The 13,148-nt window shown below is 46.4% G+C and overlaps 1 protein-coding gene and 1 long non-coding RNA gene across 7 annotated transcripts in view; both read left to right on the top strand.

Annotated features, from left to right (window-relative positions):
* Window positions 1-9,819, top strand: part of LOC116525660 — a 15,397-nt gene extending 5,578 nt beyond the window's left edge. Inside the window, exons 2-4 of the long non-coding RNA XR_004257770.1 lie at window positions 1,746-1,748; window positions 4,799-4,803; window positions 9,806-9,819. This is a non-coding gene — a long non-coding RNA (uncharacterized LOC116525660). The remainder of the gene's footprint in view (window positions 1-1,745; window positions 1,749-4,798; window positions 4,804-9,805) is intronic.
* Window positions 1-13,148, top strand: part of SAP30BP (SAP30 binding protein) — a 40,451-nt gene that overhangs the window by 11,021 nt on the left and 16,282 nt on the right. The window lies entirely within an intron of this gene.

Below are 13,148 nucleotides of genomic sequence, written 5' to 3'. Positions count from 1 at the left end.
TTGAGATGGAGTTTCACTCATGTTACCCAGGCTGGAGTGCAATGGCGCGATCTCGGCTCACCGCAACCTCCGCCTCCTGGGTTTGGGCAATTCTCCTGCCTCAGCCTCCTGAGTAGTTGGGATTACAGGCACGCACCACCATGCCCAGCTAATTTTTTGTATTTTTAGTAGAGACGGGGTTTCACCATGTTGACCAGGATGGTCTCGATTTCTTGACCTCGTGATCCACCTGCCTCGGCCTCCCAAAGTGCTGGGATTACAGGCTTGAGCCACCGCGCCCGGCCCAGCAGAACATTCTTAAGTGAAATTGGCCTTTCCCCCCCCCCCCCACCGAGACGAAATCTCTGTGTCACCTAGGCTGGAGTGCAGTGGCCTGATCTCAGCTTAGTGCAATCTTCACCTCCCAGTTCAATTGATTCTCCTGCCTCGGCCTCCTGAGTAGCTGGGATTACAGAAGTGCACCACCATGCCTGGCTAATTTTGTGTGTGTGTGTGTGTGTGTGTGTGTGTGTGTGTGTGTGTGTGAAGTTGGGGTTTCACCCTGTTGGCAAAGCTGGTCTCAGATTTCTGACCTCAGGTGATCCACCCACCTCAGCCTCCCAAAATGTTGGGGATTACAGGCGTGAGCTACCACACCCAGCCTTTTTTTTTTTTTTTTTTTTTTTTTTAATCAACTGAGCATACAATGACTATAGCTGTAGTTTGGTGCTGCCACCTTGATTTGTTCTAAAGGCTAGCAGTTTACCCACCATGGCTTACGCAAATGTCAAGACAATGAAAAAGACAAATAATGACTTAAAACAGACTTTGCAGACCCCTTAGAAAAACCACTATTCTAATACAGAAATCATCGGTCAGTGATTCAGTAGTTGTTTGAGAGCTGTTTTTATTGCTCTGAAAATGTTTGTTAAGTTGTTAGCCTTATGGGATCTTGAGCTGTGTTGAGGATGGGTTGGTATTCAGAGTAAAATGATTCAGCCCTGGCATGGTGGGAGGAGTTCAAGCTCTGGCATGCGACTGGGGTTTGCTTGGGGAAGTCTCTTAACCTCAGTTCTCATCAGGAAAATAATCATCATAATAAAATCTGCCTCATTCATTTTATGGGGTTCAACTAAAAGTAAAATGCAGTTGTCCCTCACTGTCTGTGGGGATTGATTCCAGGACCCCCTCCTCAGAGGCTCAAGTCTCTGATATAAAATGGTGTAGTATTTGCATATAGCCTAGGGAATTGTATGTATACTTTAAATCACCTTTACATTACTTATGATACTTGATACAATGTAAATGCTATGTAACTAGTTGTTAGACTATTGTTTAGGGAATAATGGCAAGCAAAAAGCTCTGACATGTTCAGCACAGATGCAACTAAAAAAACACACACAAACATTTTCAATCGGAGGTGAGTTTTGGCTATGGATTCGGAAGCCACAGATGCAGAGGGCCAGCCGTACTTGGCTCTATAGTGTCTGGTGTGTCTTTGTTCAGTAGCATTGGTTGAACTGACCACCACTTCCAGTTCCTCCTACACACACTTCCCAGGCTGCTCCCACCATGTTGTCGTCCTGTTTTGGAAGAGCAGACTTCATGTTTTAAACTGCCGTGCGCTCATAGAAGAGCAGTAGGAAAAGTGAGGGGACTCAAAAAACACGTCACGGGAGGAAAAGACAGAGCTGGAAGAAGGAAGACTTGGGAAGGGCCGGCGGTTGCACTCTGGCGTCTGAAGGTCTGCTAAGGAATAGGCAAAGGCAGTCTGAGGCAGACCTGAAGCCGCCCGTAGAATTCCACAGAAGTTCACCTTCCAATAACGAAGGACCTTTTGTGATCTCCGGCCAAAAGTAGGTTGAGCTGTTTCATAAGGTAGTGAGTGCCCTGTTTCTCGAGGTTTTTCAGGCAAGTTTTAAGAAACTACTTGTCATAAATGTCCTAAAAGAACTGTGTGGGTAGAGGTCGGACTAAACCCCAAGGGGTTCCTTGGAACAACTCCCTAGGAAAGGACTTGGGCATTATGCATATAAGCAAAGTTGAGTGTTCTCTAACTTTATCATCTGTTGACTTGAAAATGTGCACAGACTGTGGAATTGCTGTAGTTTTTATTGCTCTGAAGTTTGGGGTTCCTGTGAATGCAGAGTCCCACGTTTGGGAGCATGAATAAGAGCTAACTCTGGCCTACCTGTGCAGGGAGCCTTTGGTCCTGTCCTTTAGGCCGGGGCAGCAGGGATCAGCTCTGCAGGTGCTGTTTGCCCCAAACTAGAGAACGGGAGGTTGGAGAAGGAGGCTGCGCATTGCACTTCTGTTTCATTATTTTTTTTGTCTCTAACTTCAAGTTTCTGGTTTTGCCTCTTCAGTAAGCAACAAATTAACAGAAGGTGGCACTGCAGTTTTGGAAAAAGTCAGACCAGAAGTGACAGTCCTGGGGCCAGCACCTCACCCCAGGGAAGGAGAGCCTGGTGGCTGAAGTGCTTCCTCCCCTTGTTTTCCTTTGGCACCCGAACATCCCTTTCGCCACTCTCCTTTGTCCATTTTTACCTTGGCTGCCCTGGTCAGTTTCCCTTGTTTATTTTTTTCTCCACTCCTGCAGTTCCTGTGGATGAAGCTGTTTCCACTCACTCACTGTCCCTGACACACCCTTCCTTTGAAAACAAACATGGGGGTTGAAGGCCTGGAGCAAGAAAGATGGAGCAGCCTATTGCCAGCTAACTGGGAGGGATGGGAACACTGGCCTCCCTGAGGTGCTGCGGTCCACACGCTGATCTAGGAAAAGAATCTTCCCAGCCCAGGAGCATACATCTGTAAAAACAAAATTGCGTCTTCTGGGTCAAAGAGGTGGCATCAGGTGGGGGTTGGAGGGGATTGTTCTGACATTTTTTTTAAAGGCGTGTATAAACTCAGTAAAAGTAAAAGAAAACATTTTAAAAATTCTGAGATCCCTAAAGTAGTACTAAAATGTGGAGTTCAGACACAACTTCGAGCCAGTCTGGTCGACTCATGGTCAGAAAACCTGGGTTGTGCCCTGGCCTGGCTTCCCTCTGGCTGTGGAACCATAGGCCTATAACTTAAGCTTCACTCGGCTCCATCTGGGAAGTCAGAGCCATGAGACCCGCTTTAAGGTGGTCGCCATTGCGGTGTGAGAGGATATGCATGAAGATGCTTTTGGCATAATGCAATGCACTTTTAGCAGTGCTTGGCCTTTTCAGTGTCACTAAGTCTGATTATACCCTCATCCTGTAGGTCAGAAGGTGCCTCGATTTCTCGGTTCACTGCCCTTTGTGTCTCCATAGTTTTTCACAGACCTCCAGGACCAAAAGAAATGCCTAAGGAGGCTGAATGTTGAGGCTCACTCCTATAATCCTCCCAGCATTTTGGGATGCCCAAGGCAGGAGAATTGCTTGAGCACAGGAGTTTGAGACCAGCCTAGACAACATGGTGAAACCTGTGTCTACAAAAACTACAAGTGTTAACCACGCATGGTGGTGCGTGCCTGCAGTCCCAGCTACTCAGGAGGCTGAGGTGGGAGGATCATGAGCCGGGGAGGCGGAGGTTGCTGTTAGCCAAGATCCGAGCCAGTGCACTACAGCCTGGACCACAGATCAAGACTCTGTTTGCAAAAAAGAAAGAAAAAGAATTGTCTGTGTACCAATGGATGAATGAAAAAGAGAGAAATGCCTGGCTGGGCGCGGTGGCTCAAGCCTATAATTCCAGCACTGTGGGAGGCCGAGGCGGGTGGATCACGAGGTCAAGCGAGCAAGACCATCCTGGTCAACATGGTGAAACCCCGTCTCTACTAAAACTACAAAAAATTAGCTGGGCATGGTGGCGCGTGCCTGTAGTCCCAGCTACTCAGGAGGCTGAGGCAGGAGAATTGCCTGAACCCAGGAGGCGGAGGTTGCGGTGAGCCGAGATTGCGCCATTGCACTCCAGCCTGGGTAACAAGAGCGAAACTCCGTCCCCAAAAAAAAAAAAAAAGAGAGAGAGAAATGCCTAGTGAATGGTTCTGTCTCTTAGGTCATTAGCTTCAGACAATAAGTATTACTGTCCTCAATTTAGTAGCTGCTTGAAAAAATAATATGCATAAGCTTGTGTGGTATGTGATGTGGAATAAGACTGTGTTTCCTGTGACAGTCTTGTTAAATATTCTGTGGCAGCTTTGTGAGTTTGCTGTGTTACCCCAGGTGCCTTGGTGCACAGTTTGGGAACTGTGGCAGTAGATTGTCTTAGAGTTCCAGAGTAGGGGCCTTGATAAGTCCTCACTTAGCCTCCCCTGGAGGCCTGGTCCAGCTGGGTGAGTGGTTCTCTCCCTCAGTGGCTATTCATACCCACCCTGAAGAAGACCAGATCTCCCAGTTGACTCGAGTTACTGACTCACAGTCTAGACGAGGATTTGTATTGGGCAGAGCTGACGGTAATTCCCTCACCCACTGTCCTCTCAATTCCTTCCCACCGTCCCTGCATTACTGCAGATCTTTTGAAGTACCAGAATCAAATATCTGAAAACTGCCTAAGGGGCTAATTTCCCAGGAATTTGTTGTTGACTGCTGATTATAGGAAGAACTTTTGAGGAGCCTGCCAACAATTGCATGCAGGCAGCACTGCAGGTTGAAATCTTATATTCTCTTTATTGAACACAGGCTCCAGAACACGGGCAGCTTCTGCAGGATCGCTGCAGAGCACAAGCGTTTCCCATTTGGGCTCCTGGTGTATTTGCTGCCCTTCCAGGACTCTGAGATCTGAAAGGAAGTTGCCGTTGCTTTTCATAAACAGCATAGGACTGCATTCCTCCTGATATTGAAGATATTTAGAGGGTGTGTGGTGTGGTAGGAGATAGGACCCCCGAGTCCTTTTGCAGCATTGCAAACAGGTGGTTTGTTGATGCCCTGCTGGAGAGCCCTGAGAACTGAGAATTACTCTGCCGAACAGAAGAGCAAACTTGATCTCTCAGGGGCTAAGCTTGGACTTTTTTTTTTTTTTTTTTACACACACGCTCACACTAACTCCCCCTCCCATACACTTAAACAGAAAGCTGGACTTTTTTTTTAATGGACAGAGGTTTTTTTTGTTTTTGTTTTTTTACAAAATAAATTTTTTCTTTTTTGAGATGGAGTCTTACTCTGTCGCTAGGCTGGAGTGCAGTGGTGCGATCTCGGCTCACTGCAACCTCCACCTCCTGGGTTTAAGCAATTCTCCTGCCTCAGCCTCCCAAGTAGCTGGAATTATAGGGTTGCACCACTACGCCCAGCTAATTTTTGTATGTTTAGTGGAGATGGGGTTTCACTGTGTTGGCCGGAATGGTCTCGATCTCTTGACCTCATGATCTGCCCTCCTCAGCCTCCCAAAGTGCTGGGATTACAGGTGTGAGCCACCACTCCTGGCCTAAAATGTTTCTGTATTGTGTTTATTTTTATTATTGTCAAATTATTGTAGCAAGATCAAGTATTTTGTGAAAGGAAAAGAAAAAATCACCTAATCCCCTTATGCTGACCGTACAGCCATGTTTGTTCTTCTTTTATGTTTGCCTATAATATCATGTTTTGTATCCAACTTTGTCTCTGTCTGTAAACATCTTCAGTGTTGCTATACTGTATAATTATAATAGCAATGTGACACAAATGAACAGTTAAAAATGAACACTCATTCTCCAAAATCTATAAAAAGAAAATAAGAAAAAAGATAAAGAAAAAACTTTTAAAAAATGAACGCTTGCCAGGTGCGGTGGCTCACGCCTGTAATCCCAGCACTTTGGGAGGCTGAGGCAGGTGGATCACCTGAGGTCAGGAGTTCGAGACCAGCCTGACCAATATGGTGAAACCCTGTCTTTACAAAATAAAAATAAAAAAATAATGAATGCTAAAGAATTGTATATGAGTTGTATCTCAATGAAGCTGCTGTAAGGAAAAAAAAAAATTTTTTTTTTTTTTTTGAGACAGAGTCTTACTCTGTTGCCCAGGCTGGAGTGCAGTGGTGTGATCTTAGCTTACTGCAACCTCCCTCCTGGGTTCAAGCAATTCTTCTGCTTCAGGCTCCCCTGTAGCTGGGACTACAGGCGCACACCACTATGCCTGGCTAATTTTTGTATTCTTTTAGTAGCGATGGGATTTCACTATGTTAACCAGGCTGGTCTCAGACTCATGACCTCAAATGATTTGCCTGCCTCATCCTCCCACAAGTGGTGGGGTTACAGGCATGAGCCATGGCACCGGGCCAAATTTTTAAAAATTTTTTTAAATATTCTAGGCTGGGCATGGTAGTTCACGCCTGTAATCCCAGCACTTTGGGAGGCTGAGGCGGGTGGCTCACCTGAGGTCCAGAGTTTGAGACCAGCCTGACCAACATGGAGAAACCCCATCTTTACTAAAAAAAATACAAAATTAGGTGGGCATTGTGGCACATGCCTGTAATCCCAGCTACTCAGGAGGTTGAGGCGGGAGAATCACTTGAACCCGGGAGGCAGAGGTTGCCATGAGCCGAGAATGCGCCATTGCACTCCCTCCTGGGTAACGAGAGTGAAACTTCATCTCAAAAAAAAAAATTTCCAAAGGGAGAAGATTTTTTTTAAATCCCTTGAGATCTACCAACTTTTGTTCTTGTAGTGAGTGACAGCAGTCATCAGCACAGATTTTCACGTCATTTACCTCATTCCCTTTTTATTTATTTATTTATTTTTAGAGACGGGGTTTCACCATGTTGGCCATGCTGGTCTTGAACTCCTGACGTGGTGATCAACCAGCCTTGGCCTCCCAAAGTGCTGGGATTACAGGCGTGAGCCACCGTGCCTGGCCGATTTACCTTATTCTTATATTTTCTTCAGCTATGTAGATTAAATCCAGAAATAAGCACATTACACTAGTAAAATCTAAATGGGTTTTTATAACTGAATTGCTGTGTCTGCAGTTTCCCTCTAATGAAGTTCTTTGATGAGCAGGAAATGGACCATGTTCTTTGCTTGGGTCAGAAGGAAATAACTCATCCTTTAAGCTCGTGTTCTTATTGGAAGTCGACGTGGCTGTTCATCCAGGAAGGGAGAAGAGCTGAGTAGAGTTCAGGATTTGGTAGCATTTTTTTCTGTGAGTCCCCAGGAAGTCTCTAGGCTAAGGATAGGGTGGTAGCCCCCATGGTTTATATGATTAAGCCTGCAGGACCAGCCCTTCTGAACAAGTTAACTCAGACATGACTCATTGGGGCACCATGGACTCTAGAGCTATTTCCTCTGATCGTTACAGCTGAAAGGTAATAATTCTGGCTGCCTTCCCTTAAGTCCAGGGTGTTAATACCTGCTTCTCTCTGTGACCTGCTAGAGAATCATTCCTGGAGAGGTGTTTTTCCTTCTCGGTCTTTGTTGTTGGCATACCCAGTGGCTGAACGAATAGCTTCTTAGAAACTGTTACCCTTTGCAGCCTGTTAGTCTAGAGGGAGAATGTGGAAAGTTGGGAAGCTGAAGAATAACTGGGCTTTGGAACCAAAGCTGCTTTATTGTGTTTTATCTACGTTTACTCGTGTTCAAATGGAAATAATAATGTCTACCTCATAGGGTTATTTTGAGACTTGAATAGTGTAGGTTAGCTTGTAGTGCTATGTTTAGGGTGTCATGCGGGGCGCTATGTGAGCGGGAGCATATATGCTTGGTGCTTCCATCTTGGTTTTATTAGTCCACTTGCACCTATGTTCTGTCTCCCATACATTGTGATCTTTTGAATGCTGATTAGGAGGGGGAAAAAATGACAGCATGACTCACCCAAGACCAGAGAAGGAAGTGGCCCTTGACCATTGCTGGTTTGTGAGCCATCCACTCTTCTCTTGCAAGTTGTAATGTGGGCCTTGCACTGTTGAGAGTGCGCAAGCCTCCCTAGCATTTGGCACTTCCCTGCACTCAGCACACTGGATGGCCTTCTTTAGGCTTTTCCTCAACAACACTAGGGCTGCCTTGCACAGCTGGGAGACATGGAATTCTGAGAAGCTTGTGGAGTGGCTGTGCTGGGGAGAACCTACCCCAGCCTGAGGTGTAGGGTTTTAGGGGTCTAGAGGTCTGCTGGGTGGTGACCAGGTCTGAGCAGGAGACAGAAAGACAGGCAGACAGGCCAGCTATGGAAGTCACTCATCCATTGTCCCAAGGAAAAGAAAGAAATCCAAGCCTGCTGTGGCTTTGTCCTGCCCCCTTCCAAGGAAGGCCTCACTACATCTTAAGCTAAACAGTGCTGGTAGAAACGCTGGTAGTTATTGGAAGTTGTGATCTCATGCAAAGGGGAACAATGACCATTATTCTCCCTCTGACCCCTCCTTAGCTCCATTGCACTGCCAGAGGGGCCTTCTCATGGCTGTTGATCCAAGTAACCTGAAGCTGAGACTCCCAGAAGCTCCACCCAACTCCTGTGGTTCTGCAGCCCACAGGGAGCCACCCCGTGTCTGGTCCACCCTCCCGTCAGTGTGCAAGCCCTAACATACCTCCTTCCCTTTGGGGCCAGATACCATGGATTGCTAACCGAGGTGTGGCTGGGCCCCTCCTTCCCTATCTGGAACTCATCTTTTTGAAATTATATGATGCAGAGAACTGCCTGTCCTTAGGGATCCAGAACTTCCAACCTTCGTTCTGTATTTTAGTCTGTGTCTCCCGAAATGCTGCTGGGTGATTTCTGGGTTTGATAGGATTTTGCTAATTTGTATTCCTAACTTTGGAGTTAGGTAAATATTTTCTGGGCTGCACTTTAAAGATGCTGGCATTCTTTTTGGCCCTCTGAATAACTCAGTCCTCTTCCTACCAGTGTGTTGACGATGACCAGTTTGCATTTCTGCCACCCTGGTTTTCAGGAACTGCAGGTATATTTGCCTGAGATGTTGCTGTAACTCCACTCCTCAGCTTGTCAGCCAACCTCTGAGAAGGAATGCTTTCGGAATTTGGTAGCCATGTAGAGTTTTCTGCCTTGCAGATGTCACTTTGCCGTTCTCAGCCTCACAAAACTGTCTCTTTTGTCCTTGTTTGGCTCCAAGCTCCTCCCGACCCCCCAAATATATCCACCTGAAGCACAGAGACACTGTTCTTGTGGGAAGCCTTGAAGGGAATAAGCCTTTCTTCGCCCCAGCACCAAGGGCTTCACTCAGATCCTTGGTGTGAGGCAACCTCTGGAGCTAGATATAGCTGCTCCTGACTCTGGGGATGACACAGAAAGGGAATGGCCCTCTCTGACCATCTTCTATAACTTTCAAGAAACCAAAAATCTTCAAGTGTCTTGAATCAAATGTAAATTGCACTTGGAATAGTCGGATAACAAAAGTCTCCCCTTGGAAATGGCTACCTCCATTTACATTGAAGTCTCATTGCTTGCGACACGTTCCATGTAACAGAACATCAGGAGCTATGCTGAGCCACATGGGCTTTGTAAATTTAGCTGGATTTTTCAAATAGAGAAAGAAACTGTTTCCCTTCCCCCCTCTACCTTGTCTTCAGTCTTACAGGCCAATTCTAGAGCTGGCTTAGTAAGTCTTGGCAAATTCCTGTTTTACCCATTCCTATAGAAACCCTCTGTGGTTGGGGGAGCAGAGGCTTCTCATCAGTAAGCGGCCTAAGAGCAAAGGCAATCCCAATGTGTCCCAAGGGGCCCCTCCAACTTCCGCCCATTTTTCTGATAAATTGAGTGTTTCCATTCCCAGGCAGGCCATGTGCCCATGGCAGTGGCTCAATCCTAGCCAACAGGATACAAGTAAAGGAAATGGGCTTTCTCCAGTGGCAGTGGCTGGCGTCTGGCCCCTGGGGTGGGATGTTCCCATGCGGCACTGGGTTTGGAGGCTTTGCTGAGCTGCTGACAGCTCTCACTCCTAGCCCCAAACCATGTCTCTGTCAAACCAAATTTCCTTCTGGAACTTGGTGGTGTTTTATAAAGGTAACCCAGCATTGTTGCTTTCTTGGCAACCTAAAGTAACTCACACTGATCTCAGAAAACCTTGTTTTGACTGTTATATTGATGCCCCCCAAGAGGGTTTCTGGAAGATGGCATATCAGTTGTTCTGAAGCAGCTGTATTGTGTGATGATTAAGAACATGGTTTCATGGGACTCTTGTGAAAATTAAATGAGATTCTTAATTGATGAGCTTAGCATAATACCTAAACTTACTCCCCTAGATTAAGTTTTCATATTTTAACCCCAATGCTTGGTGCATTGCTTGGTGTATAATACATACTCAATAAATTATCCATGGGGAAAAAATAAATGAATTAACTATATAGTAATTCTTTTTGTCTTACGATTTAGAAGCATTAGCCCCAGTGTTCAGAAAGAAAATACAGGGCCGGACGTGGTGGCTCATGCCTGCAATCCCAGCACTTTGGGATGCTGTGGCAGGAGGACTGCTTGAGCCTAGTCCAAGACCAGCCTGGGCAACACAGTGAAATCCCATCTCTACAAAAAATTTAAAAATTAGCCAGGCATAGTGGCGCATGCCTGTAATGCCAACTACTTGGGAGGCTGAGGCGGGAGAATTGCTTGAGCCCAGAAGGTCAAGGCTACAGTGAGCTATGATTGTGCCAGTATACTCCAGCTTCTGTGACAGAGTAAGACCCTGTCTCAAAAAAAAAAAAAAAAAAAAAAAAGATGATACAGGAAGACGAGCAAAGAATTGGGTTTGAAATTTTTTTGTAATTCAGTATTGGTGTCCCTTCGCCACCTTCTCCTGCCCCTTGGCAGCCTTTTATTGCAAGCCTGACCCTTTCATTAGCTGCTCTTCTGCTGCCTGTCCGTCTGACATTTCCAGTGAATCTATACACGAAACTAACTGTGGAGTTGAGCAGGCTTGGAGTCTGAAGTTAAAACATAACAGCTAAAGGTAGGTGTGGAACCTAAACTGAACTGAAGAAAAACTGATAGTGGTTGATATGTGTATGTGTGTGAGAGAGAGAGATCAGTGCTTGAGCACCTGCTGTGGGCCAGGCTGTTACAGGTGGTGATTTTTGTGAGTACTCAGAGTAAGGTAGTTTGTCCTCATTGGCCAGGTGGTCATGAGGGTAGAGGAAGACTTCCTCAGGCTGGGCCTGAGGTCTGCAAAGAGCTTACTAAGCAGGAGTGGGGAGAAGGCAATTTCAAGGAGCAGGCATTGCAAAGATCCTAGGTGCAGAAAGGGGAGGAAGAGGCTGAAATGGCCACAGGGAATCCTCAGGGCTCATGGATCACAGTGAGGATCTGTTTTTAAGGAGCTACTGGGCTCATGAAGTGAGATCTCATCAGGCCGTGGGCTGTCCCAGGTCTGAGAGAATAAAGATTTGGAAGGAGTCATTTTACTAATCTGCCTCCCCAGCTGCCACCTACATGTAAGATGCAAGATTACATTGTCTAGCAGAAAACCCCCAGTCTGTAGCATTCTCACCCATGGCCTGGGGGCTGGCTGCCCGGTGCCCTGTTCAGAGTGCTTTCTCTGTGCCTGCTGGTCCCCAAGCTAGAAAGAAAACGTGACATTTGGATTTGGTGGGATTTAGATGTGGCAGCTCCCTTGTGGGACTCAAGTTTGACACTGGAGCTTTGTGTGTGCTTTGCGGGACCAGTTCCAGGAAGGATTGAGGGAGCGTTGTTGGCTGTAAATAAACCTCCACTCTCTTACTCAGGACTTGGTGCTTCTCTGCTGAATAAATCCTCCCAGATCAAATGGCAGCTTGTCTAGTTTCGTGAGTCTATATTGTTTTTACTTCCTTCCTGTGCTCCAGGCAGCTTCATCCGTGGCTGGACTTTTGTATTCCCTGCAGGAGGAACCATATTCCAGGTTCTGTAATTCCTAAGAATCAGGTCCCTGCCACTGACCTACAGCCGTGGCTGTTGCATCTTCCAGGTCTCAGTCACAGTTGGTTAAGAAACCAAATTGGCAGGTTGAAAGCACTGTTCTTCTCCAGGGACAGCCCCCAGCCTGCCGCAGCCGCCTCCTGCTCTGATTGTTGGGCCTTTAGTCTGAGGTGGGGTCTGGATGGATTAGGGGTGTAGGCAGAGGAGGGGGTGTAGGCAGAGGAGGAGGCCTCGGCTCAGATTGGTCTCCTCCACCAGCTCAGTGTTTGAACCATTCTTCCTTTTTCCTCCCTTCTCTGTTTTCTAACTTGACTTTTGTTTTCCTCTTTTTGTTTTCGCTTGTGTCTTTTAGTTGTTGTCGTTGTTAAGACAGAATCTTGCTCTTTCAGGCTGTAGTGCAGTGGCGCAATCTCGGCTCACTGCAGCCTCCGCCTCTCAAGTAGCTGGGATTACAGGCATGTACCACCATGCCCGGCTAATTTTTGTATTTTTTAGTAGAGACAAGGTTTCCCCATGTTGTCCAGGCTGGTACCAAACTACTACCGACCTCAAGTGATCTGCCCGCCTTGGCCTCCCAGAGTGCTGGCATTACAGACGTGAGCCACCATGCCTAGCCTGTTTTTCCTTGTGTCTTGATTGGACTTGAATGAGGGAGTTGAAGAGGTGGCCCTATTCTCTTCTCCCAGGAGCGGCTTTCCTTTCCTAGGTGAGGCACTTTGTTTTCACCTTCCGTAGGAACTTGGTGAAAACCTCTCAGCCTGTTCTCACCGTGTGTTGTTGCTCATGTCTCTGGGCTGCGGGTTCCATGCCCTCTGGCTAATGTAGACAGATGCCTGGTGAGTAGACAGGCAGGATGAGTTCATTACTTTGACCAAGTGAGAATTTCTACCTGGAGGCCAGTAGGTGGGTTCATACGAGTCAAGACAGGTGTTTCCTGTGCGTTTCAAAACACTGCTCGAGGGGAAGAAAGGAACAGTGCTTTCTTGTTGCTTTTTACTTGTATCCTCATAACCTTCTTCCTGCTTCCTGCCTCTGTGAGGGCATAGTGAGAATCTCCCCCTCCAGCAGGTGTTATAACACCAGTGTCTTGAACAACTGGCAGTTTAAAATAATTGAACCTTTCTTCCATCTCACATTTCCATGGGAGGGAGGTGAAGGTTGAAAAATTATCTACTGGGTACAGTGTTCACTTTTTGGTAATGGGTATACTAGGAGCCCATACCTTACCATCAATTGCAAAATATATCCATGTAACAGACCTGCACAGATACTGCTGAATCTAAAATAAAATCCGTCATCACATGTTTTTTTCTGACACGTGGCTTGCTTCCATGACAACTGTCATGGGTGCTTGGTTTATTTTTTTTTTTTTTTTTTTTTTTTTTTTTTTTTTTTTTT

This window comes from Sapajus apella, unplaced genomic scaffold (assembly GCF_009761245.1).
Source record: "Sapajus apella isolate SASKATOON/1434 unplaced genomic scaffold, GSC_monkey_1.0 scaffold48, whole genome shotgun sequence".
Classification (NCBI taxonomy): domain Eukaryota; kingdom Metazoa; phylum Chordata; class Mammalia; order Primates; family Cebidae; genus Sapajus; species Sapajus apella.
This window is presented reverse-complemented; position numbering and strand designations above follow the sequence as displayed.